The sequence below is a fragment of the Silene latifolia genome, chromosome 7, assembly GCF_048544455.1.
Source record: "Silene latifolia isolate original U9 population chromosome 7, ASM4854445v1, whole genome shotgun sequence".
In the NCBI taxonomy this organism is placed as follows: Eukaryota; Viridiplantae; Streptophyta; class Magnoliopsida; order Caryophyllales; family Caryophyllaceae; genus Silene; species Silene latifolia.
The window spans coordinates 47,779,429-47,805,616 of NC_133532.1; the positions used below are offsets into that span (position 1 = coordinate 47,779,429).

Genomic DNA, 26,188 nt, shown 5'->3' on the forward strand with positions numbered 1-26,188 from the left:
CATGACTTGGGAAACCGGGTTTTTGTTAGGATGTAGACGTTACCATTTGTTGAAACAAGAGGAGTACTTTCAAATTTTTTCCAATTTGAGTTGGGTTTATGCAATTTTTGCATAGTTTTGGTGATCCATTCTATGTTAGGGCATAGACGTGTCTCAAGTGTTGCAATAAGGAAAGGGATGTGATGTGTCGATAATTCTTGATTTGAACTCCACATATCCAAACGGTGCTTGCACCAATCCCTTTCCGTCCTACTCCTTAGCCCCATTACAACCCTTATTTCATGGCTTGCGCATTGTTACATTTTGCATCTCATTTGGACATAGGACTGTTTTACACATTAGATTGCGGACACGTTCTCACGAGTCGTAGTAGAAGAGTGTTTGGCTACTTTTTGTACAAAAACACCCGATCTTTAAATGAGTGACGAGTGAAATCCGTGAGGTTGTCGATGGTCTAAGTCCCCTTAGCCATGGGTCTCTTTTAGTTGAATCTTGCGCGTGTCATGTCATTCTTGGAGGACTAGCCTTGCTTCCCCTTTTCCCCGCCTTAGAATGTGTTTCTTTGGCTTTTGTGAACATATTTGGGTTGCTTGTGCCACGTTTAGGGAGTTGACACCCCGCCGAGACTATGAGACGGTATCTCCCGACCAAAACCTTTAATCTTTCAAAACAAAACCCTCCGCTTAGATGAGGAAAGCGGTTTGACTTTTTGTGATGCATCCTATATGTTGATTCGTGCTTAATTGTTATATGTGTCAAAATTTTCCGCAAGCCCCCACTTGCCTTGCGTCGGAATGCACACCTCATTGTGTTTCGGTGTGAGTTGAAGGGACGGAGAAGGCCCGTTAATTGCCTTTCATCGGATTTTATTAGTTTATCTAGTCCTTTTATACTACGGGTCTTAGTTTAATTTAATGAGCTTACTCGAGGACGAGTAAAGTTTAAGTGTGGGGAGATTTGATGAGTACTAATTTAGCGGCATTTTACCCCTCATTTATACATTATTCCAACTCGATTTTGCGTGCTTAAACGGTTAAAAAGCTCCTTTGTTAACTAATTTATAATAATTAAGTGTCTTAGTTATATTTAATAATTAGTCGGTTTTATATAATATTAGTATTACTATTATTATTATTTTATTTATATTTATATAATGTGTAGGTGAGATGGAATAAACAAGGAGGATCAAGGAGTGAGACGATTAAATAAGCAAAGCGGGTCAAAGGTGAAACAAGCAAGAATTGTCGAAGTCAAAGGCTTGACTTTTGATTTACACTCCTCCATCAACAATTGAACAAGCAAGACACATTTCACCCTTCACCATTTTCGTCCCCTGTCTTCACCTCCTTCACCAGTCATCATCAGGTCGTCTTCCCCTGCAACAATCACCATCTTCACTTTCTCCCATCATCATCTCCATTTCATCATCATCAAAACCCGCTGCTCCTTCATTTCTATTCACCACACCATCATAATTCAATTCACCATTAAAATACCACCTTCATCACTCACCTCTACCTTCACCTCCGATATCTACCCTCCATCAAACCACCTGCACCGTACCTGCAAACTCACCCAATCAACCCAATCCTTCACCTTCATCACCAAACACCATTGTTGTTTATCATTAACCTCGTCCCCTGCATTTCATCTCCAATCACCAGCAGCAACAACCTCGACATCCACGACTCCAGTCCACCATTTCCTCCATTCACCAACATCACCTGCAACCAACCTTAACAAGCAGCAGCAACAACTCGTTTCAACGACAACAACCCAGACCTACAAAACAACAATCAAACTCACCATCACCGCCACCAATTCCACAATCTGCGTTTGAAACTTTGACATCACCCACAACCTCTGACCTGCTCATTCAACCCGTCATCACCTTGCACCATCACTGAATTATTCAAAGTCGAAATCGAAACCGGGTCGATTTGAAGTCAATGCTGCTCCATGCCGGTGCCCCGGCAGTCACAACATCAATTTCTCCTCCTTTTTGTGAAAGTCTCGCTACCGGCATAGCAACCGGCAGCCGACAGACCGGCATAACGCACCTCTTCAAATCTCGCAATAATATCATGCTGCTTTCTACCAGTGCCCCGACAGCAGCTCAACCGGCATAACGCACATCACATCAATTTCTTCCCCTTTCTTCGATGGTCTCGCTACCGGTGACCAGCCCGGCCGCCGGCTGACCGGCAGAACCCCCTGACGCGTGATTTCTCTATTTCACCCGTGTTTCCCCTTCCCCTTTTATTTTGTTTTGTCTGTTTTGTTTGGTTTAGGGTCAATGTGTCGATTAGTTCACTTTTATTAAGATTAAGATTATTATTATTATTGTTAGTAGTAGTAATTAGTAGGGGTAGTATATAAAGACACTACCATTGTTTTAGAATGGATATTACACACATTACTACCATTTTTCAGAATAGACATTAGACCACATATTAGAATAGAAATTAGACTAGTTCATCATTCTCTCTCAATATTGTAGAACCCTAATATTTCCTCTCTTATTTTCATTCAATAAAAAGTTGTAATCTTTTTTTAATTATTAGTTTAATTCTTCCTTTGTTTATGCAAGTTCTTCATTTCTCAATAGTATACTTTTAGTCTTTTGGGTTGTATTTGGAAGACAAGAACAAATTCATCTTCCATTATTATCCAAGCTTGGTACTTTCTTCTTAGTTGGTATAATTCTCATCTTTTATTTACTTTTACTTCATTTTTATCATCTTTTATGTTGGTTAATTGTTATTCACTCAAAGTTACAATCTTTATCATGTTTACCATACTTGTTTGTATTTTGTTCCATTTTATTGTTGGATTTTCATTGGTAAACATGTGTGAGTAGTCTAATCTAGGGTCTAGGGGGAATTTGGGTAATTAAGGGGATGAATTTGGGTTGTTAACCTTTTGAATTAGGTGATTATGTGGTTTCTACTCTTAATGCATTTGAAGTGTTTGTGGAAATGCCTCAATGAAAATTGGACATTTCATTAACATGTTTGGCTTACCTTGGTGCATTGTGCTATTAGATAGTTTTGAAGTGTATCGATGAGTTTTAATGAAAGTTAAAACATCTCTTTGATGCATTCGATCCGTCTTGGTGCTCATGCTATTGGGTAGTCTTTATGCTTTATTTGTAGCTAGTTCATCTCGATCAAGTGACAACTTATTGAGGAGCTTAAGGTGACTAAGAAATTCGTCTTAAACCCTTGACCACTATTATTACCCTTATCTTGTTAGACCTTGTTTCTCCCCCTAATTTCCCTTTGTGAACCCAAAGACCTTAGCCTTCCCTTATTAATTAAAAAACAATTTCATTTAGTTTAAATTTTATACCTTATTGCATCTTAGTTTACAGTTTAATCAACCTCTTACTTTTGTTTGACTAAAATAGGACTTGAAACGGACAAAGTATACACCCCCGCCATCTTTGTGTTCGACACCCTAATTATACTACTTAATTTGGGTTCTTTATAAATTGTTTTTGATTGGGAAGTGACGGCAAATCCTTATATCAAAATGGCGCCGTTGCCCGGGATGGCGTTAGGTTATGCTTAGTTAGTTGGAGTTTCTAGCTTTAGTCTTTACTTATTGATGAGTAGTATTTTAGTTGTATTTTACCCCGCGTTTATACTTTATTCCGACTCGATTTTGTGTGCTTAAATGTCTAAAAAGCTCATTTAATTACTAATTTATAATAATTAGTCGTATTAGTTTATAATTAATAATTAATTGTATTTATGTATAATATTAGTATTATTATTATTATATTAATTTAATGTGCAGGCAAGACGGGAAAGTGAGGCGGAAGAGCAAGACGGGATTATGAGAAGAACTGGCGGACGTGAAAATAAGCCAAGTCATGGAAAAATAAACTAAGTAAAGGAGCAGCTGCTAATTTCAGACGGTCTTTGCTGAGCTTTTACTACCACCTCCGGCCACCGTGTCAGCCACCACTCACCACCACTGACTACCCTCCACTTCCAACATCATATCACAACCATCCACGACCACCATGGACCACCGCAACAGCCACCACGACCTCACCTTTCCCCCCTAGCCAAAACATACAATTATAACCCTTTTCATGCGACCATCTTTCAACCACCACCAAAGCCACCTCCAGCCACCCATCACCACCACTAACATCCTCCCACTTCTAACTTCACAAACCAACCTCCAAATAACCACCACAACAGCCACCACGACCTCCCTTATACCCCTTGTCCATCACCATCAACAAATGCAATCAACCATGCTTGTTTGTCTATGCCGATTCCCCGCAGAATCGACTCCCTCAACCGGCAGGCACACACACTCAATTTTCCTACTTTTCGTGAGGTCTCGCTACTCTGGATAGCCCACCGACCGACGGCCAACCGCACGCAACTCCATTCCTCTTCAAATCTCGCACAAATTGTGCTCTCTACGGTGGCCCTTCTTCACGGCTCACACGGCAGCCAACAACACGCAACACCAAAATTGCTTCCCTTTATTGATGGTCTCGCTACCGGTGCCCAGGCCGGCGGACGGTGGACCGGCTCCCACACCCCTGCTGTGTTTCAAATTGTTCATTGTTGGTTTATGCGTCTTTTGTTTTGCCCTTATTTGCACAATTAATTAGCTCCACTTTCCCCTTTTTATTTTTGGGGGATGATGTCGTGTCTTAGAGGGAGATTAGGATTAGTTTTATTATTATTATTATTATTACTATTATTACTATTATTATTATTATTATTATTATTATTATTATTATTATTATTATTATTATTATTATTATTATTATTATTATTATTATTATTATTATTATTATTATTATTATTATTATTATTATTATTATTATTATTATTATTATTATTATTATTATTATTATTATTATTATTATTATTATTATTATTATTATTATTATTATTATTATTATTATTATTATTATTATTATTATTATTATTATTATTATTATTATTATTATTATTATTATTATTATTATTATTATTATTATTATTAGACTAGTATAAATACATCACAATACACCACTACTTACACACTACATTTAGAATAGAATTAGACTAGAGAAATTAGACTAGTTCATCTTTCTCTCAAATATTTTAGAACCCTAGAATTAAATTTCCTCCCTTCAATTTTCCTCTACTCAAGTTGTAATCTTTATTAAAAATTAATGTAATTATTCTCTAGTTTATCCAAGTTCATCTCCTTTCATTAGTATACATCTAGTAATTTTGGGTTGTATGTGGAGAATTGAAGAATCCTTCCATAATTCAATCAAAGTTATTGTCTTTTGGTATAATTTCTCTTCTTAATCTCATTTCCTTTAGTTTATTTACATTTCTTGTTCATTTAAATTATTGTTTGAATTAGTAACCATGTTTATTGTGTTATTCATGCTTGTTTCTTTATCTTTCAATTTCTCTCTTATAGGTATGTGTGAGTAGTCTTATCTAAGGTCATGGGGGATCTTGGGTGATTAAGAGGATTGAAATTGGGTTGTTAACCTTTTGAATTGGTAATTAATCGGTCTTACTCTTGTGCATATGAAGTGCTCGATGAAATGCTTAAACGAAAGTTTGAGTCTTTTATTAGCATGTTTAACTTATCTTGGTGCATTATGCTATTGGATGGTTTTAGAAGTGTTTAAATGAGATGCTTAAATGAAAGTTGGAGCCTTTCTTAGACATATTTGATCCATCTTGGTGCCTATGCTATTAGATAGTCTTTATGCATGTTTGTGATGAGTTTGTCTCAACTAAGTGTAAGCTTGTTTGTAAAACCTACTCCCATGCCTACGAAATGTTTGATGGATTGCTTAAATGAGAGTTTGAGTCTTTCATTATCATGTTTAGTCTATCCTAGGTCGAAAGACAATGGAAGGCCTATATGGCATGGTCGAGACGAGTTTTTTTTCTTACTAAGTAAATGCTTGTTGGTTAGCTCTAATTGACTAAGAAATTAGGATCAATTATAGGCCTTAATCATTACCCATTTCTTGTTAACAATCTTCTCTTCCTCGACTTACCCAAGTGAACCCAAGGACCTTAGTTTTCATTCATTTGATTAGAAGCAATTTTCATTTAGCTTAATTTTATATCTTATTTGCATCTTAGTTTACAAATAATCAATCTTATTTTTATTTGACTAAAATAGGACTTAAAACGACTAAGTATACACCCCCGCCATCTTTGTGTTCGACCCCGATTAAATACTACTTTTTAATTGGGTTTTATAATTAGTTTTTGATTGGGAAATGACGACAAAACCCTATATCAAAATGGCGCCGTTGCCGGGGATGGCGTTAGGTTATGCTTAGTTAGTTGAAGTTTCTAGCTTTAGTCATTACTTGTTGTTTGCTTGTTTGTGTAGTTTGTGTGCTTCTTGTAGAGTGTGTGTGATTTTTGCCTTACCCTAGTGTGTAAAAGCACTAGGAGTCTTACGGTTTGTCAAGTTGTATGCCTAGGAGGAACCACCAAGTTTTGCTCTTTGACTCCGATCCTGAAAGGCTTTTTAGGGCCTTAAGGAATAGGACCATATCAAGGGTTAGAACCTCTTCTCAAGCAACCATAAACCAAGCAAATTCATCCATCCAACCTCTCATTGAAAACACAACTCAACAACAACCAAACAACACAATTGAGCCTCCATTAGAAAATCCATTTCACAACTTCCAACTTCCAAATAGCCCACCTCAAACACCACCACCTCATATACCAAACCCACCACCACCACCAATGGCCTTACGTGACCATAACCGTCCAAACCATAATGATGCTTGTGACCCCATCAGTTTTGGCACCTTGGCTCCAAACAATTTTGAGATGCATCCGGCTCAAGTTGGCCTAATTGAAAAAGACGTGTTCGGGGGGGCATATTGAAGAAGATGCTCATGCTCATCTAAGAAAGTTCAAGAGAAAAGTCTCTATGATGAAAAAGAATGGGGTATCCGAAGATACACTAAGGATGATGTTGTTCCCATTCTCCTTGACGGGTAAGGCAGGCCGATGGTTTAATGTTCACCCACCGGACACATTCACAACTTGGGATGCTTTAGCAAAGGCATTCATGGCCAAGTACTATCCATCATCCAAGACCGCCATGCTCCGAAATGAGATCCACACTTTCCAACAAGAGGATGGAGAATCCTTAGGTGAAGCATGGGATAGATATCAAGACCTTATTGCTAGTTGCCCTCACCATGGAATTCCGGATTGGTATGTCACACAAACCTTCTTCCAAACCTTGTTGCCAAGAACAAAGGAAATGGTGAATGCCTCCGCGGGAGGGGGATTCGATCATTTGGGTGAAGAGGAAGGCACTACTCTAATCAAGAAAATGGTGGACTCTGAGGCAAACTATGGCACAAGAGTGAATGTCTTGAGAAGAAGTAAGCACCCTCCCAAATTCTTAGTAAATAAGGAGACTAATGCTAAGCTTGATATGCTCACCAAAAAGCTTGAAGAGTTGAGTAAGAAGAAGCAAGTGAACCAAATGAATCACCAATATTTCAACCAAGGTTACCAAGGTAACCAAGACTTTTACCAAGGAGACCAAGGGAACCAAGCCAACCAAGGCTTCAATCAAGGGTACCAAGATCAAAATTTCAATCAAAACTTTCAAAGTTTTGACCAAGGGTACCAAGAGCAAGGGTACAACCAAGGGTATCATTTCAATCAAAACTATCAAGGATTCAACCAAGGCTTTCACCAAGGCCAAGGTTCAAATTTTAAAAACCGGTACAACCACGACTCTCATTTCTCACTTGCCAACCAATCTTCCAATCAAGAGCCACCACCTCAAGCAAGCAATTTCTTGGGAGATGCTCAATATGACAAATTGTTTAAGATGATAGAAGACTTGGCAAGTTCAACCCTACAAAGCATGAATAGCTTCTCCGCCCGTCAAAAATTTCTTGACACCCAAGTCTTTGAAAACATAAAGGAACTCTATGCCTCCCAAAGTACCCTTATTCGTTTAATGGGTTCCAAAGCTCTTGTTGACCCTCAAGCACCACCGGATGGATTTTTAGGGCAAGGGCAAAATGATAGGGATCCTATGGAGGTAAATGAGGTGAATACAATCATTGTGGGGGGGGGGGGGGGGAAGTGGCAATGGAGGAAGCATGCATGTCCCTTAATGTTGGTGACGAGTTAAGGCCAATATCATTTGAAATGAGTGAAGAGAATGATGACCCGATTGTATCAACTACCCCCGAAATTGGTGAACATAGAAGGCGTGAAATTGGTTATGAGTTTGTTCTTGAAGAAATAATGGGGATAGAAGTTGAGAGAAAAGAAGTTGAAGCCGATGATGAAGAAGAAGAAATGGTAATGTGGGAGGAAAACTCCTCGGGAAAGCAAGAAGTGAGTGAGTTGGTAATGGAGGAGCCCAAGGTTACACCAAAACCTTCTTATGTGCCACCTTTGCCTTTTCCTCAAAGGGTGGAAGTGACCAATGAAGACTCATGTGTCGATAAATTTTTTAACTTGGTGAAAATGATGGAAGTCACTCTTCCATCCACGGAAGAGACACCTCATTGCACCAACTTTCTAGAGGAAGTTATCTCAAAGCAAAAGAATATATATGATGATGAGGAAGACCTCTCACCACCAATTCCTTCTAAAATTCATGAAGATGAAGTGTATATCAACGACAAGTGTGGGGAAGAGGTTAGGACTTTGGAAATGGAGGTTGATGAATTTGAACTTGCCATACTTGGTGAGTTGAGGAGCCATGAGAAAAACTATGATATTTGTAGTTTTGACACTAGCTTGGAAGATATTGAAACTCTCCTCTTTGGAAATGGTTCGGTTCATTTGGAGGGTCAAGAAAATAAGGATAAAAATGACAACATCATGAACCTCAATATTGAGAAGTTGACTCTTCCACCTCCCACCTCCTACCAATTTACTTGCCTTGAAGAGTTTAGCTCGGTCACTTCAAGCAAAGAAACCCCAAAGAAGATTGATGAGAAAGGGGTAGGTGAAGTGTTGATGATAGAAGATGAAAAAGGGAAAGAATAGTTGAAGCTTAATGTTTGAGAGGATCACCCCAATGTCATCCCTCCCAAATTTGATTCTAGCACTAATGCCCCTCCAAAAATGAAGCCAAGGGTTGAGAAGAAGAAACCAAAAAGATGGAGAAAGAAGGCGAAAAGAAAAGGGAAATGTGAACCAAGCCTAGAAAATGAAGAAGTTCTTGTCCATGACAAGAAGAAGTTTGAAGAAGAAATTGCCCGGAAATGGTCGGAATTGCACCATGCCATAAACGGTGTACATGAAGTGTTGTCAAAGCTTGGGAGCTCTTGCTCCATGAGAAAGTTTGAAGTTGTTAAAGGGATAGCGGGATTCCAAGAGGGGGATCCCGATTGATTGAAGTCTCCTTAATGAAGAGGTTTGGTGGAGTTACTTAAGAACCACCGCATTGTATATATTCTCCCTCTCTCTAATTAAGTTTTTACCGCATTTTGCATTTAGTGACATGATCCGAATAGGAGTTAATCTAAATTAGCTCTCTTTGCATTCATATAGTGTAGTTTGCACTGTACTTTCAATTTAGCATATAGAATAGTTCATGCATTATATTCATCAACCAAAAACAACTAAAAATTTGAAAAATCAAAAATCTTCAAAAATATGTATTTACTTTTCGAATATCCTCCACACATTTATTTCCATCAAGAAATATGTAAATAAATAAGTGTGGGGAAGACATTCTCATATTTTAAAAATACAAAAACATGTTATTTATTTTCAAATATTCAAAAAATCCAAAAACATGTCCTTTAATTTTGAAAAAATCAATAACCAACAAAAACATGTTATTTCATTTCAAAAACAAATTTCAAAATCCAAAAATATGTTATTTATTTTTCCTATTCTCTCCCTATACTTTGTTCCATTGAGGACAATGTAAATTTCAAGTGTGGGGAGGGAAATATCCACTTTGTGAATATTTGTTTATATTTGTATATACTTGCTTGTTAATTTGAGAAAATTACAAAAATCCCTAAAAATTGAAAATTTTCAAAAATTCCAAAAATATTGCATTGTTTATATTATATATATTGCATTTGTCCTAACCATTTTGATAGGCAACACAGGAATCATCGGAGAAGACGCTTGGTAAAATTCTTCCAATTCTTTCTCCTTTATCCTTCCTTTTCTTTTTGTATATAGTAGCATGGAGGAGGACGGGATTTTTGATATGGGTGTTCCTTTTGGGAACCGTTTTGGATATGCTTGTGTTGTTGGTGTGTTGTTAGGACTAGAACTTGTATGCATTTAGATTAGACATGTATATATATGTTCACTCTTGCATTCACATAGCTTGTTCATATGATTAGTTGCATTCCATACACGTTGCATCTTGTTTGTAAATATTTGCATAGGGAGTCTAAATGTGGAGGGCATATGTTGCCAATGATGATAATTTGTTTTGCCCGTGTCATTTCCCTCTTGATAGCCCGTGCCTCTTGATGACACGTGTTAGGGTTTTTGCTTGCAAAAATCCGGAAGTATAGCTTAACAACCAAGTTGCGACCACCTTGTGAGACCGTATTAGGCCCGAGACTTGACCTAGGTCCGATATAGCTACTAAAATGTGAGGATAGAGCCTCCATATGGCCGGTCCATCAAACCGGTCCCGTTTAGGTCATGTGAGTAGTCCTCCTTACGTGGTATGTCATGTCAAAACGCATAAGTATGGTGCTCATTCCTTACCGTAGAAGTGTCGATGTGCATATTGAGACAATTTTGTTCAAATAAAGTAGCCTCTCATAGCCAAATAAGCTTATCTTTCACCCATTTCATCATCTTTCCCTTTTGTTTACCCAATTTGTGCCTAAGCCTTGTCATTTCAATTGCCAATAAAATAACTACATTCCATAAACATCTCACCTTTGTTGAGTAGTTCGTCCTTGTAGTTGTTTTGAGGAGTATAATTGGGTAAGGAAAGTGATTTTTGTTGAGGTGAACGGTGCGAAATATCACAAAAGTGAAATGAAGCTTGATGGTTTGCCAATTTTGCATTTGTTAAGGAGGTTACAAGTAATAGAAAAGAAAAACAAATAGAAAAAAGAGAAAAACAATGAAATGAAAAGGAAAAAAAAAGAGAATGTATATTTTTGTGTTTAATAAAGGGTTGGTAATCTGCAAATCGAGTTTTGCTTTGAAGAGGATTGAATAATTTTTGGAAATGACAATCTTGTTATATTTTGTGTAAGAATTCATTTGCATTGGTTGAGTTTAGTGAATTGGTTAGATGTGTCGACTACTCAATCCGATAGCCTCACATGTCATAAAACGGTGTTTGCACCGATCCCTTTTCACCTAACCCAAGCCCCATTACAACCCGATATTCTCTTGTATGTGCATCATTTGACATTTCTCTTGCGGAAATTAGATATAGTACCATATTAGATTGCGGGCATGCTTCGCAAGTCGAGTTAGGAAAGTGCTTTTGGTTACTTTTTGTCACAAAAATCACCCCGTTCTTTCATTTGAGTGACTAGTGAAACCCGTGAGAGTCGGGCTTTGGTCTCCTTTTGGTTAAAGGTTTGATATGGAGTCGAATCTTGTGTGTGTCGTGTCATTCTTGGGAGTATAGCTACGTATTTCCCCTTTCACGCCTAGAATTTGTTTCTTAGGCACCCCGTGTTGTCAATATTGGCTACTTGAGCTAGAATAAGGGAGTTGACACCTTGGTAAGACCCGGAGATGACATCCTCCACTAATGACTCTCTTTATTCGATTTTTGAAAGAAAACGGCCGCTTAGATGAGGAAAGCGGTTTGACTTTTTGTGATGCATCTTATATGTTGATTCGTGCTTAAATGTTGGATGTGTCGAAATTTTCCGCAAGCCCCCACTTGCCTTGCATCGGAATGCATACCTCATAGTGTTTCGGAGTGAGTTGAAGGGACGGAGAAGGCCCGTTAAATGCCTTTCATCGGATATTATTAGTTTATCTAGTCCTTTTATATTACGGGTCTTAGTTTAATTTAATGAGCTTACTCGAGGACGAGTAAGGTTTAAGTGTGGGGAGATTTGATAAGTAGCATTTTAGTCGTATTTTACCCCGCATTTATAACTTATTCCGACTCGATTTTATGTGCTTAAATGTCTAAAAAGCTCATTTAATTACTAATTTATAATAATTAGTCGTATTAGTTTATAATTAATAATTAATTGTATTTATGTATAATATTAGTATTATTATTATTATATTAATTTAATGTGCAGGCAAGACGGGAAAGTGAGGCGGAAGAGCAAGACGGGATTATGAGAAGAAATGGCAGAGGTGAAAATAAGCCAAGTCATGGAAAAATAAACTAAGTAAAGGAGCAGCTGCTAATTTCAGACGGTCTTTGCTGAGCTTTTACTACCACCTTCGGCCACCGTGTCAGCCACCACTCACCACCACTGACTACCCTCCACTTCCAACATCATATCACAACCATCCACGACCACCATGGACCACCGCAACAGCCACCACGACCTCACCTTTCCCCCCTAGCCAAAACATACAATTATAACCCTTTTCATGCGACCATATTTCAACCACCACCAAAGCCACCTCCAGCCACCCATCACCACCACTAACATCCTCCCACTTCTAACTTCACAACCCAACCTCCAAATAACCACCATTAACCACCACAACAGCCACCACGACCTCCCTTATACCTCATGTCCATCACCATCAACAAATGCAATCAACCATGCTTGTTTGTCTATGGCGGTACCCCGGCAGCCGACTCCCTCAACCGGCAGGCACACACTCAATTTTCCTACTTTTCGTGAGGTCTCGCTACCGGTATAGCCCACCGGCAGCCGGCCAACCGGCACGCAACTCCATTCCTCTTCAAATCTCGCACAAATTGTGCTCTCTACCGGTGGCTCTTCTGCCGGCTCACCGGCAGCCAACACGCAACACCAAAATTGCTTCCCTTTATTGATGGTCTCGCTACCGGTGCCCAGGCCGGTGGCCGGTGGACCGGCTCCCACACCTCTGCTACGTTTCAAATTGTTCATTGTTGGTTTATGCGTCTTTTGTTTTGCCCTTATTTGCACAATTAATTAGCTCCACTTTCCCCTTTTTATTTTTGGGGGATGATGTCGTGTCTTAGAGGAAGATTAGGATTAGTTTTATTATTATTATTATTAATTATTATTATTATTATTATAAAAGGATGTGCACAGCTATCATTAATAGAAAAACAAAAGTTTACATGAAATTGGTGGGGAGCCGAGAAACAAGCTGGGCTCCCACACCCTTAGCAACAGCAAAGCTAAGTCTAGTAAAAATGTAAGCGGCCACCCGAGCCCCCGCATCCTGAGATACCGAGAATTTCTGGATCCGCTTGAGCAAGGCAACAGCATCCGAACCCAACTCCCCAAGTGATGAGAAAGAGAAGGGAAGGAAACCATAACCCGCTGCCGCGCACAAATCCCCGTACTTAACACACTTACGCTGAGCAACATCAGCAACAACCCGGCTAGGCACAAAATTCGTCATCCCAGTCTGAGTCAAAGGAGAAGACCCGGTCAAGTCAACGCACACATCACGCCCCCTGTCCCAAGAGAATAGAGCAGCAAATCCGCAGGACGAAGAGAACCCCCATGCCCGTCAACCAAACCGATATCAACCTCCTTTCCCGCAGAAATACCAGATCTATAGCAGATGTCGAAAAGAGTGTCACGGACGAGGTTATGCCGATGTTTAACGCCCACAGTACCAGTACAATAAACAGCGTGGTCCCCAAAAACATCATCATCAAAAACCCGAGAGCGAGCTGGACAGGGCCTAGAGACCATGAATAACGGAACACCCAGACGATACCCAAGTACAATACGGTAAGTCCTCCCGTTCATAGTCTGACCCAACCCCGAGATAGGAACCGCACGCAACCAATCAGAGGAGTGGGAACCCTACTGTGACTGCCACAAAGCAAGCTGGCGAGGTGTCAAAGAGAAAACAGACCACTGAAGAAAGAAGAACCGTCGCGAAATAAATGTCCGCCAATTTCTTCATAAGTTTGGGGGCGACAATTTCACTAGGGTTACCTAAGATACCGAGAGCACATGTAGTCGCATGAAATCCCGCGCGGCATCATCAAAAGCGGGGCCAGCCTACAATATCGGAGGGTCCGAGGAGCTTAGCACTGCAAAAATCGGACATCGCAACGGGACGCAATAAAAGCATAATGTAAAACATCCCCCGCCGCATAGACACCAAGACCACCAAGATGAAAAGGGAAAGTAGCAAGGCGCCACTGCCAATCCCTAAATCCCGGGCCAGACGCGGTGACGATACGTTCAAGTCGGAACGAAGAGCGATCAAAAGGAAGATGGACGGACCCAAAGACACTAGGGGAGCAAGTACAAAGGGAGAAATAGAGCTTAGAAATACCAGTACAAGCTCGAAGTAGAAGCAACTCACATTGCGGGTCCTCAATCCTCGCAACCAAGTCCATCAGCTCAATGGTCTTAGTTACTCTCCTCGCCACAATCTCACTGCCAAAACCAGGGGCAAGTCGACAGTCCACCCAAAACTGTAACACCCCTCATGGGCCGAGCAATAGAGGGGGGGGGGGGGGGAAACCCCAGGGAGCCAACTCTGAGGATCCTCAACAGGCCAAAAGACCTCCGTCTTGGAGACATTAAGGTGTAGTCAAAAACGGGGGCCATCCGCCATAATCAAATCCAAGACCTTCCCCACCTCCAAAGTATCCCCCACAATGGTGCCATCATCCAAGTACCATGCCTTCATAGTGAGGTCAAAAGTGTCCCGGATTTTGCATACTAAGGGATGCAAAACCAAAGCGAAAAGCAACGGACCCAAAGGATCACCCTGCTGGACTCCCTGACAAGACCACAAGCAATGCTCCCCATAAAAAAGACAGGCAGGGCTGGAATAACAAAACTCCACCCAACGGGAGAGAACCGGGCAACGTCGGCGAACTTCCAGAAGCACGGTTGTACGATCAACAAGGTTGAAGGCATTCTGGAAATCAACCAGTAACATGGAAAGTCCCACCTCAGTACCCCGAGCCTCAATGAGCCGATTCAAGGCATGTAAGATACACCACAATACTACATTATTATTATTATTAGACTAGTATAAATACATCACAATACACCACTACTTACACACTACATTTAGAATAAAATTAGACTATAGAAATTAGACTAGCTCATCTTTCTCTCAAATATTTTAGAACCCTAGAATTAAATTTCCTCCCTTCAATGTTCCTCTACTCAAGTTGTAATCTTTATTAAAAATTAATGTAATTGTTCTCTAGTTTATCCAAGTTCATCTCCTTTCATTAGTATACATCTAGTAATTTTGGGTGGTATGTGGAGAATTGAAGAATCCTTCCATAATTCAATCAAAGTTATTGTCTTTTGGTATAATTTCTCTTCTTAATCTCATTTCCTTTAGTTTATTTACATTTCTTGTTCATTTAAATTATTGTTTGAATTAGTAACCATGTTTATTGTGTTATTCATGCTTGTTTATTTATCTTTCAATTTCTCTCTTATAGGTATGTGTGAGTGATGCGTGTCTTAACTATGATGTTTTACACCCCATTTTACACGCATTTCAGAGCTCATTTATGTAGTTTATGCTACTATTTTCCCTATTTCCGTCTACTTTCGTGTTTTTGTACATTATTGCAGAAATGTGAAGAATCCAGCGGAATTCAAGCTAAATCCGCCCCCAAGTACCTTGCATTGCAGTTGACATGAAGTATTTACGCGAGAAACGAACTTGGTGCGCATTTCGAGGCCTGAAATACAACTTTATGAAGAATGTAGAAGCGTTCACCAGCTACAGCAGTCGATCGACCGGTCTTCCCACTCGATCGACCAACGCACGACTTACAAGAGCTACTATTCAGCATAGTTCAGTCGATCGACCGGCTGCTATGGTCGATCGACCATACCGTTAATTTTGACGTGAATTAATAGAACGAGATTTCCAAAGCCCATTGTATGTTAGGTTTAGGAATAAGTGTTACGCGATATTCTATATAACGTAACCTAGGTTATTCAGAATGATCATCAAGCTTTAATTCAGTTTTATCATTAAGTTCTACACATACATTAGTTTAGATTATTTCCGTTAATAAAGTCTCTGTTTTTGCAATCGGTTTTGATCTTCCCTTTACAATTCCTCTACACGGTACTCTTCTGTTCTTATATTCAATTTCATTGCTTTCATTCGTAGTATAGAATTGCTAGGTTAGATCTCCCGAAGCCGAATTATTGCTTTATGTTATTTGTTCGTTTAATTAATTTAAGTATGAATTCGAATGTTTTAATTATCAAGTTTATTACTGTTATAATTTCTAATATGAGTAGCTAAATCCCTTGTGCTAGGATGTAGGGAATCTGTAGAAGTAGGCGGCATTAGAATAGTAGCCACAAATCGCGCCATGGTCGATCGACTGGATTCCCTGGTCGATCGACTGGCCTCGTGAGATATGCTTCGTTTTAATTAATTTAATTTCCATATTTGACGAATCAAATGCACGCGACTAGTTGAATGCCTAGGAATTAACCGACCCAATAAAGATCGAGAGATAGGGAAGGGAGATAGCCTACCTAATTAAGACGACTAGATTAATGAGATCGAAAGATTAGTTAATTTAGCCTTTTAAGTCACTTTTCAGGACGAAAGTTAGCATTAGTGATATTAGGGACCTGTAGCGAGATCGAAAGATGCTACCTGTTAAGAATGGACCGAGAGGACTTCTTATTTTCCCGTCTCACGTGATTGTTTTAGACCTACCTAGTATACTGCCGCCGAAACTATAGTGAACCGACCATCTTAGCACCCCTTTTAATATCTGTTTTCATCTGCTAGCTTAGTTTACTTTTCATTTATTGCATTTAGTCATAGATCACTCAAATCAAACAAACTCCCACATTTGTTACTTAGACTAAAATTTAGACAACTATTAATTGCATCCGCCTCTCTGTGGTTCGACCCTACTACCGCTATCTATAGTTGTAGTTAGGAATTATAAATAATATTTTTGACACCTTACGACGGGTATCAAATTTTGGCGCCGTTGCCGGGGAGGCAATTGTTTAAAATTATTGGTTGTTTTATTTTTAGTCTTTTCTGAGTTTAAGGGACATCTGTTCCTTAAACTATTCTCATATTCTTCTTGTAGTTTCCTCTTATGCGCAGGTCACAGGATTGAGAAGACTTTGCGCGAGTTGAGACGATCATCTAGGATATTGCCGACAGAGGAAGAGCTGAGTACTCTGTCTAGTTACTACGAGAACGAGCTGTTTGAGGAGGATCCACCTTCATCACCTATTTCTACTTCCTCAGCTGAGACCGTCACATCTCCAGACATGGCTGAAGAAGCAAGTATAGCCAGTCACTCAGAGCCGACAGCTGCGAATCTTTATAAGAGATTCGCATTACCAGAGGAGGACAGAAAATTCGAGCCGAAACCATCTTATATCAACTTGGTTGAGAGAAACCAATTCGGGGGAGCTGTAAATGAAGATGCAGCTAAGCATATGGAGACATTCATTGATTACTGCTGTTTCATACCCCCACCAACCGGTGTGACCCAGGACCAGGTGAAGGAGACTATGTTCATATTCTCACTCCGTGATGCTGCAAGGGAGTGGTACAGAGATTTGGATCGAGCTGCTAAAGGGATAACTGACTGGAATTCGCTGGCCTTAGCGTTTTACAAGAAATATTTCTCTGCCTCGATGACCAATGCCATTAGAGCTCAGATCACGAGCTTTAAACAAGGTCCTGATGAGAATTTTCATGAGGCGTGGGTCCGTTTCAAGAAACTGGTGCGAACTATTCCGCACCATGGGTTCGAGAAATGGAGTCTATGTAATCAATTTTATAATGGGCTCTATGACGATCAGAGGGCTATCCTGGATGCGGCAGCTAGTGGCAGATTCCAGGAGAATGTGGGAGAGACTAAGGGGTGGAAAATTATTGATGATTTGGCCACCCATAAAGCTGAGTATTGAAATTCCAGGGGAAATCAAAGGAGAGCTGCTGAATCTCCTTCTGCAGCTGCATTAGAGGCTCTCACGGCGAGATTTGATAAGTACGAGTTGGGAGGAGCTTCAAAAGGAGGGATCTATCATGTGAATACTGTGTCAGACGGTCCTTTCGTCTGCAAAAGATGTGGAGCTGAGGGACATGTTTCAGATCATTGTCCTAATCCCTATGAGTCTTGTGCTGCTTTTCAACATTATAGGCAGACAAACACTTATTTTGAGCCGAATGTCCATCCTAACTTGAGGTGGAGTAGCCAAAATGTCCTAAATCCGACTCCACCTCCTCAGCAGCAGCAGAATTATGTGCCCCCTCATAAGCAGCAACAGCCATATCAAAAGCCTCCGTATGTTCCTCAGCAGCAGCAGCAGTCCCAAGGCTCCGAATTTGCCGAATTGAAAAATTTGTTGCTGAAAGAGTCTCAACCTAGAGAGGCCGGGATGAAAATGTTGGAGAGCCAAATTGCTCAATTGGCCTGCAAGAATACAACTCGAGCTCCGGGACATTTACCGACGCAGACGGATCAAAAGGAGACCCTTAATGCTATCACTTTGAGGAGCGGGTCTACACTCGATGGGCCCGCTATGGTCGAGGACATTGCTGAAAAAGATGAGGCGGAACCGAGTCAAAAGAAAGTCGGAACGAATGGGAAAGAAAAAGGCGATTACCAGGTATATCGATCGATCGATCGATATACCCGATCGATCGACGATCCGCGAGATACTGAAGAGCTTTCTGGTCCTATAGAAGTCAGTCGATCGACTGAGAAACCTGGTCGATCGACTGGAAACGCTGCTGAAAGTGAACCTTTTCGTCCTCCAATGCCTAATAACTTGAGGGATCACTTGTTTCGGGGTACGACTACTCCGAAAATATTGAGGCAAGACCCAAATGCTGATGGGTCAGTTCCGGTTCTGAAGTATGACCCGATGTCGATTAATGGTTCATATTTGAGACGGTCTGAAGAAGGGTCGAGTTACAACAAAGAGAAGGTAGTGGATTTTCAGCCTAAATCCACCGACGCCGGCATGAGAGATTTAGAGGAGAGGGCTAAGCTGCTTCTTACAGCTCCTTATCCGGAGAGATTGGTGCCGACGAAGGAACAGGTATCGTTTAATAAATTTGAAAATGTTATTCGTAGTTTAAATGTACAAGTTCCTTTCCTTGAATTAGTTAATCAAGTGCCTGCTTACACGAAATTTATGAAGCAGCTTTTGTCCAAAAAGAAGTCACTTGATAATGTGCAAACTATCGCGCTAACTGAGGAGTCATGTTCTTATTTGACCCATACTGCACCACATAAGTTAGCTGGCCCAGGTAGCTTTTCAGTTCCATGTAGTATTGACACCTTCTCAATTGAGAAGGCATTGTGTGACCTAGGAGCCAGTATTAGTGTTATGCCTTTGAGTCTAGCCAGAAAATTGAAATTAACTAGGTTTGCAGTTACTAGCATGACAATACAGATGGCTGATCGTTCCGCAGTCCAGCCTATAGGAGTCTTAGAGGACATTCCTGTGCAAATAGGAAAGTTTTTCTTCCCTGTTGACTTCGTTGTACTAGATATACCCGAGGATGCTCATATTCCTATCATTTTGGGTAGACCATTTCTGCACACTGCTGGTGCAGTTATAGATGTAGGCTCAGGGACGTTGACCTTTAAAGTAGGGAAACAGTCCATCGTTTTTGCCCAGCCCGCTAAGAAGAAGGATCCTATGTGGCCAGTCACTTGTAATACGGTTTCTGAAAAGAAATCCTATTTTGTGCTTTCTGACATGTCTGCCTCTATGCCTATTCCTGTTGTAACACCTCCGCCCCAGATTGGGAGCAAATTGGAGGAAGATTCGTCTGTTTTAGATATTGCAGGAGCTGGTTTGGGGAAGGAAGAGCCGCATAATGTTCCAGCTGTGAAGGAGCCAATCGTTTCAAGAGGCGGCCTAGGATGTCTTAGCTATGGCACTGATGAGGAGCCTGACGATGAGCCAGTCAAAGTGACAGAGTCCGATTTGGATTTTGATGAGCCAGAAGAGGTCATTGATTAGGAAGATGTCAGAGAAGATGATCCGTTGAGTTCTGCGGATGTTGGAGTTGAGATGAGTGCAGCTGAGAAGATGAGCACTGTTGAGGCTACCTCTTGTAGCCAGAAGCCGAGCAAGTGGGCCATTCCGTGGCCATTCTTGATCAACTGTTAGTTGATTAAGACTTTTACAAAAACTTTCATTTTATTGCTTTCGTTAGACTCTTTTTATTGTTTTTGTGTGCGCGAGACTTCGCTTTAATAAGTTTGTTTAGGATTTTTAAAGCCTTTAGACTTTACTTTAGGTTTTGCGCAATTTTTGGGCGCGTTATTATGTGTATTTGCATGTTTATAGACCAAATTAGCTCAATTTATTGAGCTAATTCGAAGAAAATCAGAACTTACAGCAGGTATTTCAGTCGATCGACTGGCCTGTGTGGTCGATCGACTGAGCTGCGATTCCAGGAGCTTCTGTTCCTGTTCATCCTGGTCGATCGACTGGGCGATGTGGTCGATCGACCGCCCAGCGCTGCTGTACCTGTTTTCGATCATTCCCCTGTTGTGTTTGGTCGAATTGCGGAATTGAGGGAGTCTTTTCTCCACTTTATTCTCCGATTAATTTCTGTTTTCTTCCGTTTTCTCATTTTCGCACATAATTTTACTGTCCCAATTTTGCTTTCTCTGAATTACGCGCGGTGTCTTTTGTTTGTCTTTTCAGGTACCTATGGTAGCACTGCTGGCTATTGAAACCTCCTAGCTCACACTGGTTTGGGGAGGTTTCCTTTTGTTGCGCTTAAAGTCTTGTGAGTTTCCGAGTCCTCTTCATGTCTTGTTTAGTTATAATAACGCAAATTCATGTTTCCCTTTTATTTCATTATATGATATTGCACAATGGGGACATTGTGTGATTTGGTTTGGGGAAGGGTTTTGCGTCGCATTCATATGTTTTATTGCATTTCTGTTTCACGTTTATTTCAGTTTGCATCGTTTATTTCATTTCCCTTATTTATACAGAAAAAAATTCAAAAAAAAAATGAAAAATTTGAAAAATGCACGTTTATTTTAGCATATAGGTTGAGTCGGAACGGTAGTATTTCAATGATGACATTGCATTTGCAGCTGTTTATGCCTAAACCGTGCTTAATTGACATGTTATTAGTAGAATCGTATATGCATATCTACGAGTTTTCGTTAAATTATTTGCTGAACTTGAGTCTTGACTTAGATTTTTGGCAAACTACTTATATTTCTGAGATTTAGAGCTTATAACTGGTGACATTTATGACCAGTTTATCTAGGATGTGAGTAGTTACTCCTTATGAGACATGTTATATTAAGATGCATAAATATGAACTTGATCTGCTTAATACCTGTATGCATTCGGGTTGTGGTTTGTTGACACATGTGGTAGAGGTTTTCCTTTATTCATTTTGCCCATAAGCTCCACACTGCCAAAAATAGCCTTTTTGTCCCGTTACTACATCCTACATTTAGCCTTCCCTTGTCAAGCTAGTAGTTTATGTTCTTGGGATTGTTACTTCGTTTTTGGTGGCATATGCTCATTTTGAGATGATGTTGGGAAGATGGAAAAAAAATGGAAAAAGGAAAGAAAAAAAGAAAAAAAGGAGAGAAGAGAGAAATAAGTTCGGTATGGTCGATCGACTGGCCTCATTGGTCGATCGACTGAAGCCCGAGAAGAAAAGAAGAAAAAAATCAAAGTCCTTTTTAAATGGCGATTTTTGCTCCCATGTTGCATTCATATCTTATGGGGAGTTGATTAATTATTATGGAGATTGCGAGATTTGTGCTTGATAATTAGCACCGGTTTTATTGTTGATTTTGAGCAAGAAGTTGGATGTTGTCACATGGTTTTGTTTAGGTACTAGCTTGATCACCTATACCTCCACGTTCCCATAATTGTTTTGTCTCTTCTTACCCCATACCTCACATATCCATATATACCTCGGCATGTGTCATGGTCATTTGTTTGGTTGGAATGCTTATGTACGGTTGTAGAGATTATTTTCATATTAGATTGCCGGCATGTTCTTATAGGTCGTAGTTTAGGTGAGAGTCATTACAAATTACTTCTTTCTATCTTTTACATATATTCACCTGTTTTTATTGAGTGATATGAGCGACCCGTGAGAGTCCGATTTGATAAGTCTCTACAGTTGATGGTTCAGCAGGTTTTTAACGACTACATAACTCGTTTGCATGAATCATATTGCTAATTGATTGTTGGTTGTTGCATTAAATTGGTTTAGGCTATTCGGTTTGCATTTCGCTCTGAGATTAAACTCGTTCCATTAGGTTTTAGGATCGAGTCTAGTCCTTGATTGGGGACAAGCAAGGGTTTGGTTTGGGGAAATTTGATGCGTGTCTTAAATATGATGTTTTACACCCCATTTTACACGCATTTCAGAGCTCATTTATGTAGTTTATGCTACTATTTTCCCTATTTCCGTCTACTTTCGTGTTTTTGTACATTATTGCAGAAATGTGAAGAATCCAGCGGAAATCAAGCTAAATCCGTCTTCGGGTACCTTGCATTGCAGTTGACATGAAGTATTTACGCGAGAAACGAACTTGGTGCGCATTTCGAGGCCTGAAATACAACTTTATGAAGAATGTAGAAGCGTTCACCAGCTACAGCAGTCAATCGACCGGTCTTCCCAGTCAATCGACCAACGCACGACTTACAGGAGCTACTGTTCAGCATAGTTCAGTCGATCGACCGGCTGCTATGGTCGATCGACCATACCGTTAATTTTGACGTGAATTAATAGAACGAGATTTCCAAAGCCCATTGTATGTTAGGTTTAGGAATAAGTGTTACGCGATATTCTATATAACGTAACCTAGGTTATTCAGAATGATCATCAAGCTTTAATTCAGTTTTATCATTAAGTTCTACACATACATTAGTTTAGATTATTTCCGTTAATAAAGTCTCTGTTTTTGCATTCGGTTTTGATCTTCCCTTTACAATTCCTCTACACGGTACTCTTCTGTTCTTATATTCAATTTCATTGCTTTCATTCGTAGTATAGAATTGCTAGGTTAGATCTCCCGAAGCCGAATTATTGCTTTATGTTATTTGTTCATTTAATTAATTTAAGTATGAATTCGAATGTTTTAATTGTCAAGTTTATTACTGTTATTATTTCTAATATGAGTAGCTAAATTCCTTGTGCTAGGATGTAGGGAATCTGTAGAAGTAGGCGGCATTAGAATAGTAACCCCAAATCGCGCCATGGTCGATCGACTGGATTCCCTGGTCGATCGACTGGCCTCGTGAGATATTGTTCGTTTTAATTAATTTAATTTCCATATTTGACGAATCGAGTGCACGCGACTAGTTGAATGCCTAGGAATTAACCGACCCAATAAAGATCGAGAGATAGGGAAGGGAGATAGCCTACCTAATTAAGACGACTAGATTAATGAGATCGAAAGATGAGTTAATTTAGCCTTTTAAGTCACTTTTCAGGACGAAAGTTAGCATTAGTGATATTAGCGACCTGTAGCGAGATCGAAAGATGCTACCTGTTAAGAATGGACCGAGAGGACTTCTTATTTTCCCGTCTCACGTGATTGTTTTAGACCTACCTAGTATACTGCCGCCGAAACTATAGTGAACCGACCATCTTAGCACCCCTTTTAATATCTTTTTTCATCTGCTAGCTTAGTTTACTTTTCACTTATTGCATTTAGTCATAGATCACTCAAATCAAACAAACTCCCACATTTGTTACTTAGACTAAAATTTAGACAACTATTAATTGCATCCGCCTCTCTGTGGTTCGACCCTACTACCACTATCTATAGTTGTAGTTAGGAATTATAAATATTATTTTTGACACCTTACGACGGGTATCAGCGAGTTGTCTTATCTAAGGTCATGGGGGATCTTGGGTGATTAAGGGGATTGAAATTCGGTTTTTAACCTTTTGAATTGGGTAATTTATCGGTCTTACTCTTGTGCATATGAAGTGCTCGATGAAATGCTTAAACGAAAGTTTGAGTCTTTTATTAGCATGTTTAACTTATCTTGGTGCATTATGATATTGGATGGTTTTAGAAGTGTTTAAATGAGATGCTTAAATGAAAGTTGGAGCCTTTCTTAGACATATTTAATCCATCTTGGTGCCTATGCTATTAGATAGTCTTTATGCATGTTTGTGATGAGTTTGTCTCAACTAAGTGTAAGCTTGTTTGTAAAACCTACTCCTATGCCTACGAAATGTTTGATGGATTGCTTAAATGAGAGTTTGAGTCTTTCATTATCATGTTTAGTCTATCCTAGGTCGAAAGACAATGGAAGGCCTATATGGCATGGTCGAGACGAGTTTTTTTTCTTAGTAAGTAAATGCTTGTTGGTTAGCTCTAATTGACTAAGAAATTAGGATCAATTATAGGCCTTTATCATTACCCATTTCTTGTTAACAATCTTCTCTTCCTCGACTTACCCAAGTGAACCCAAGGACCTTAGTTTTCATTCATTTGATTAGAAGCAATCTTCATTTAGCTTAATTTTATATCTTATTTGCATCTTAGTTTACAAATAATCAATCTTATTTTTATTTGACTAAAATAGGACTTAAAACGACTAAGTATACACCCCCGCCATCTTTGTGTTCGACCCCAATTAAATACTACTTTTTAATTGGGTTTTATAAATAGTTTTTGATTGGGAAATGACGATAAAACCCTATATCAGTTTAGTAGGTGACATGTAGCTAAAATAAATTATTTTCCTCGATGATTGACTAGAGGTTGGAATTATCTGTTAATAAATTTGGCTAATCCGTCTAATGCATGCAAATTGGTCGAGAAAATTAAACATCAAAACTTCCTTGTGCATTTGAGTTAATTGCATTGAGCCACTAAACCACTTTATGTCAAATCACACCTAAAGCCTACAACCTAGCCTCACTCTCCCAACACTTAACCGTCCACTCCCCTTGTTAACCACACCAACCTTACATTTATTTCCCATGTTTCAACACTATACTTCCTATTACCCACTAAATAAAAAACCACTCCTCACCTTTTTCGAAATCCCAAACCGTCAAAAAAACTTTGCCTTTTCAAATTTCTCAGCATGTCCTCAAAACAAAGATTTTCAAAAGAAGTTCTCCAACTCAGAAATACCTTTAACCCAAAATATATCGCCAAAAAGAAAATGCCTCCCAAAACCGCTGCCAAGACTAATGAGGCCATCTCTGCCATTGCCAAACCCACCGTTGCACGAAAGAAAACAACCGCCAAAAGAGGTGGTGGTCGGGGCAGAGGAGGTCGTGGTAGAAGACCTCCAATCTCGCTCCACTTGGATGAAGAGGTGGACTTTGACACCGATGAGGAAGAATCCGGTTCTAAGGGAACCAAGAAAGATGAAGAAATTGAAAAAATGAGTGATGTTGTAAAGTCAAGTGAAAAGGAAGGTAAATCACGTGAGATGAGAGAGGGGGAACTTGAAGGTGAAAAATCAAAAGAGAGTAAAGAAAAATCAGAGGGAGATGATGAAAAATCAAAAGAAAATGAGGAGAAATCAAAAAGGAAATGAAAAGGAATTAAAAGAAAAAGAATAAAAATCAAAAGAAATTGGTGACAAAGGAGATGATCTTGAAATTGATAAGGAAAAAGAAAAGAGTGATGAAGATGAGGAAAAGAAGGATGATGGTATTGATGAAATATTGAAAGACTTGGTAAATGAGAGCATGGAAGAAAATGTACCGACTGAAATGGATGCAACAAAGGCTCCCACTGTTGAAGCAGAAATCGATCCTAATGCCGAGCAAGTGTTCGATGATGGGCTTGACCCATGGTCTAAGAGAAAGATGGTTGAGATCTTTGGTGATGACGATGATGTAACACCGAAAGCATCCCCACCAAATCCCAAAGTCACTCAAAGAAAAAGGAGATCTGGTTCAAAGACCAAGGCACCCAAATGGCCTCGTTATCATCGGGATTTACCAAGTGTAAATGAGGATGAGATTATTGAGGAGAAGGTTCCGCTCAATACATGCATGGATTTAGTAGTTGCTCCATTTGGAGAAACATTCAAGAATGATGTCCTCAACCATCTCAATTCACTTGA

General features: G+C 39.7%; 1 non-coding gene and 1 pseudogene across 1 annotated transcript; one reads left to right on the top strand and one right to left on the bottom strand.

Annotated features, from left to right (window-relative positions):
• LOC141592147 (uncharacterized) overlaps positions 1-26,188 on the top strand; it is a 272,781-nt pseudogene that overhangs the window by 103,025 nt on the left and 143,568 nt on the right.
• LOC141593727 (small nucleolar RNA R71) lies at positions 7,120-7,226 on the bottom strand. The gene has a single exon (XR_012521796.1). It is a non-coding gene; the product is annotated as a small nucleolar RNA R71 (small nucleolar RNA).